The sequence below is a fragment of the Miscanthus floridulus genome, chromosome 10 (genome assembly GCF_019320115.1).
Source record: "Miscanthus floridulus cultivar M001 chromosome 10, ASM1932011v1, whole genome shotgun sequence".
NCBI lineage: Eukaryota > Viridiplantae > Streptophyta > Magnoliopsida > Poales > Poaceae > Miscanthus > Miscanthus floridulus.
The window spans coordinates 3,116,622-3,121,756 of NC_089589.1; positions in this window are offsets into that span (position 1 = coordinate 3,116,622).

The following is a 5,135-nucleotide window of genomic DNA, read 5'->3' on the forward strand; positions in this document are numbered from 1 at the left end:
CCTGACAGGCCGTGCCTGGGCCGTTGGCCAGGCCCGGCGCCCGGTTCGGCCCGGCCCGGGAGGCACGGCGTGCCGTGCCGGCACGACCACCTGCGGGCCGTGCTTGGCCCGGGCCCGTGTCGGGCCGAGCCGAGCCGGGCCGGCCCGTTGCCCAGCTATACATCCAGCTAAGACCAGAAATAAGGTGGGTTGTTTATTCGTCTTTTCTTTAGATATAGTACCACATTATGTCCTAGATCATCAGTCGTTTTTTTATTCTAGGTACATGTTTAGATATATAATAAAAGTTGTTATGTAACTTAATATACGATATATCTAGATATACAATAAAGGTTGTATATTTACAAATGCCAAAACTATCTATATATAATAAATTAAAATAGAGGAAGTACTCCCTCCGTTTCAAATTATAAGTCGTTTTGATCTTTTTGATACATCCATTTTATTATACATCTAGTAGATATAATAATATGTCTACATACATAGCAAAATGGATGAACCAAAAAAGTCAAAGCGACTTATAATTTTAAACAGAGGAAGTATTTGTTTAGGATTACTTGATTCGCCTCACAATAGATGATAGTGTAGCTATTGTTCTGATTCATAACTAAAATGACATCTATTTTGGATGAGGGAGTATATCTTTTAGATAATGAATTTTTATTAACCCGACCTCTATATCCATAGAGGATATACAAGTCAAAAAGACACAAGAATCCTAAGACCAATACCACAACAAAGAGTTTCATACAGAACCAAAAAAGGAAAAAAACGATGACCTTGGCACATCCCTGCTTCTCGACCTCCTCTCATGAAACATCGAGATTCGGTGAGTGGAAGTCGTCAAGTCGCCGTCGCCCCTAGTGCATCATCGCTGCGAACCTCCGCTTGTACCATCCTCTTCCGCATCGAGTGAGCTGACGCCACGTGTCGCTGGTTAGCCCACCTTCATCGGTTGTCGTCCAGTCACAACTAGCCGATCAGACACTAGCTTCTACTTCGCTATATTCCAAGACCTCCATCGCCCATAGGGCAACACCATCATTGGGATCATGATCGTCGCCTCTGCCAGAGTCCTCTGTCGCTACCGCCAAGGATATCCTCTTCCGCCTGGACTCCCAAGCCACCGCTGCCAATGGGATCCGCCTCCTCCTCGCCGAGATCCTTGCACCAGCGCTCAAGCTACTATCACGACGCCGCCCCTAGGACACAACTACCTATGGACCCACCTCCGCTGGATCTACCTTCTCCCTACCGAGGACTGACCATCAACCCTTAGGTCACCACCATCCTCCGCCACACCCGCCGCCGCCCAAAGGGACGACGCCGTGATGCCTTACCACTACCCGCCGCCCTGCCGACCACCTCCATTGACGGGCACCATAGGGGGCCGTTGCTACCCTACCTCCAGATGTGAGCTCCGGCGGCCACGCTTGGGCTAGAGGGGGGATGACCCGTTCAAGCGTCGGCATTGGTCACAACCTCTAGATCTAGGCACAACTCCTCTTTCGTCTCTGGAAGCACCGCCGGGTCGATCCTCAAGTGTGGAGCCACAGACAGGGGCACACAGGCACAACGTTGGGACCGGCCGAAGCAAGCCAACGATCGCACCACCACTCCGATGAGGCCATGAGCACGCAAGCTCTCCGCCGCGCCGGGCAGGGTCAAGCGCATCGCCAAGTCGGAGGGCCGCGCACCGCCGTGCCTGGCAGGGGCGAGCGCACCGCCAGATCGGGTAGGGCCATGCGCCACCATGCATGGTAGGGTGAGTGCACCACCGCGCCACCTTATAACGACCACAACGATCACCATTTAGTTCGGATCGGCGGTGGCGGACCCATCTAGGAGCTTGCACGAGAGCAGAGCCATGGGCCCACGTGCCGGCCCTGCATGTTTGGATATCAGACGAGGAAGTATATGGGCTTGTTTGGTTTGGTGGCTAACCCCCAACCAGGCTCCAGGAAGCTAGCTTCAGGCTGTTTGGTTGCTTGTTTGAAGGCTGAAGCTAGGCTCCATAGTGCCACCGGCCACCCCTTAGCTAGGCTATAGAAAAACGCAGGGCCGGTCGTTCTTTGGGAGCCAGGTTTGGCTAAGTGACCGTATAGGTTCTCCTCATCGCCATCGCACCCAACGGCGAACTATCTCCCCCCTCACCGATGGCGTCGAGCTCTGCTCCCACCTGTGAGATCTCCTCTCCCCTCCATTCTCACTACCACGTCTGGAGACCACCTCGTGCTGGGTGGACGCGAAGGTCGAGAGGGATTCCTCCTAGAGCTCGCTGTCAAGGGCGTCGTGCTCCTCCACATCATGGTCCTCCTCCGCATCTAGGAGCTCGGTGGAGGGACGCATGGTGGAGCTCGCGAAATCAACGGTGAAATCTCCTCCTCTATCCGTGCATCTTCTCCGCGAGATGGCCACGGAGCCACGGGCGGTCACCGGCAATATGGGCAAGCAAGTGGGAGGCCACCACGCTGAAAAGTCCTAATGGCTAGAGGGGAGGTGAATAGCCTATTAAAAATTTCTACAACAACACTTAAGCCAAATGGTTAGACAATTAAATGGCGAAGCAAGTGTTGCGCTAGCCTACTAAAAATGCAAGCCTCCTATCCATAATTCTAGTTATCTATGATCTCTATGTCACCCAAGAGGCTAAGTCACTGCTCTCTAAGTTAGTGAGCTCTCAAGGACTACCTAAAGAGCCTCACTAACCAAACTAACAAGACACAAGCTAGCTCTCAAGACTAATTACACTAAAGAGCTTAGCTACACTAGGAAAGTAAATGCAAGAGAGGTAGTGATATTTATACTGCCGTGGCAACAGATGATCAATCAATCACAATAGAAACCCATAGACAATGATGACACAATGATTTATCCCCGAGGTTCACTTGCTTGCCGGCAAGCTACATCCTCGTTGTAGCGATTCACCCACTTGGAGGTTCACGCGCTAATAGGCATCACACGCCTAACCTACAATCGGGTGCCGCACAACCAACACAAGATGGGGATCCACAAGCTACAAGCAATCCACTAGAGTACCTTTTGGCTCTCTGCCAAATAAAGGTCAAGAACCCCTCACAATCACCACGATCGGAGCCAGAGACAAGCACCTTCCTTCGCTCGACGATCCTCGCTGCACCAAGCCGTCTAGGTGGCAGCAACCACCAAGAGTAACAAGCGAAATCCGCAGTAAAACACAATCACCAAGTGCCTCTAGATGCAACCACTCAAGCAATGCACTTGGATTTACTCCTAATCTCTCACAAAGATGAAGAATCAATGATGGATATGATTGGGAGGTCTTTGGCTGAGCTCACTAGGTTGCTATGTCAATGAAAATGGCCAAGAGAGTGAGCTAGAGCCGGCCATGGGGCTTAAATAGAAGCCCCCACGAAATAAAGCCATTGGGCTCAACATAGAGCCCACTGCGCACTGACCGGACGCGCTGGTCGAAGCGACCGGACGCACCCGAGCCAACGTTCGGTCACTACATGGCGGGCACGTGTCGCCCTCGTTCAAGCATAGCTGACCGATCCCAACAGTCACCAATGCCCGTGCCATGTGTTAAGTGAAGACCGGACATGCCAGCGCTGACCTGACACGCCAAGCCAGCGTCCGATCGCGCGCTCACCCGCGCCCTCGAGCCGCTGACCGGACACGCCGCTGCACAGACCTGACTCGCGCCCACGTCGAGTCCGGTCATTTCTAGTAAGCTTCTCGAGCGCCTTTTTCGTGACATCATGTGTCTGGTCCACGGTGACCGACGCTAGCATCCTCTCCTTCCTTCCTCTTCTCAGTGCTTGCGTCAGTGTACGTCATGAGTGACCGAATGCACCCCCTATGCGTCCAGTCCCTCCTTCTCTTCAGCATCCGGTCGAGGGACCAAGGCGATGCCACACTACGTGCCACTGACCGAACGCAGGCCCTGAGTGTAAGGTCGAGATGGCGACTAGAGGGGGGTGAATAGTCTTTTCTAAAACTTAATCACGTCGGCTAACCGATACAAATGCGGAATTAAAACTATCGGTCTAGCCAAGACTATACCCCACTATATATGTTCACTAGCACCTTGCAAAGATAATAATTATGCAACAAAGGTGCCAGGCTAGTTAGAGCTCTCCTAAACAATTCTAGGAGCAAGGTTACACAAACCTAAGCCACTAGTACTTTAAGCAATAAGGGAGCTCCTACACATGCTAGTAAGCAAAAGCACAAAGCTAACTAAGCTCACTAGCAATGCTCAATAACAAGGCAACCAATGTCTAATTAGAGAGCGCAAATACTTAGCTACACAAACTAAGCAATGTGACTAACAAGGTTACTAAAACCAAATTAGCCACGCAAGGGAGCTACTTCTATGCTACACAAGCAAGAAGGTAATTAGCAAGCTACACAAGCTATCTAATTACAAGAGCAACTACACAAGCTTAATATGTATAAAAGTAATTGCAAGCTTGTGTAGAGGGGATGCAAACTAACGGGAAGAACAAGGTTGACACGATGATTTTTCTCCTGAGGTTCACGTGTTTGCCAACACGCTAGTCCCCGTTGTGTCGACCGCTCACTTGGTGGTTCGGCGGCTAATTAGCATCACCCGCTAAGCCCACACATCGGGCGCCGCAAGAACCTACCCCTTGAGTGAGGGTAGCTCAATGACACGCTTTTACTAGAGTTGCTCTTCGCGGCTCCCGCGGGGCGAGCACAATGCCCCTCACAAGCACTTCTCCGGAGCGCCGCACAAGCTTCTTGCGGGCTTCGACGGAGACCACCACCAAGCCGTCTAGGAGGTGGCAACCTCCAAGAGTAACAAGCACCACCGGCTTGCAACTCGATCACCTAGTGCCACTCGATGTAACCTCACGATGCAATCGCACTAGAATCGCTCACTCACACAATCGGATGATCACTATCAAGTATGTGTGAGATGGAGGGCTCCTAAGCACTCTCAAGCATGGACACAAAGTCCCCCAAGGTGCTCAACCCCAGCCATGGCCGAGGGCCACTTCTATTTATAGCCCCAAAGGCTAAACTAGCCGTTACCCCTTCACTGGGCGTTTTTCGGGCCGACCGGACGCTGGACCTCAGCGTCCAGTCGCCCGCAGACGGCCACGTGTCCTGATTCCAACGGTCACTTG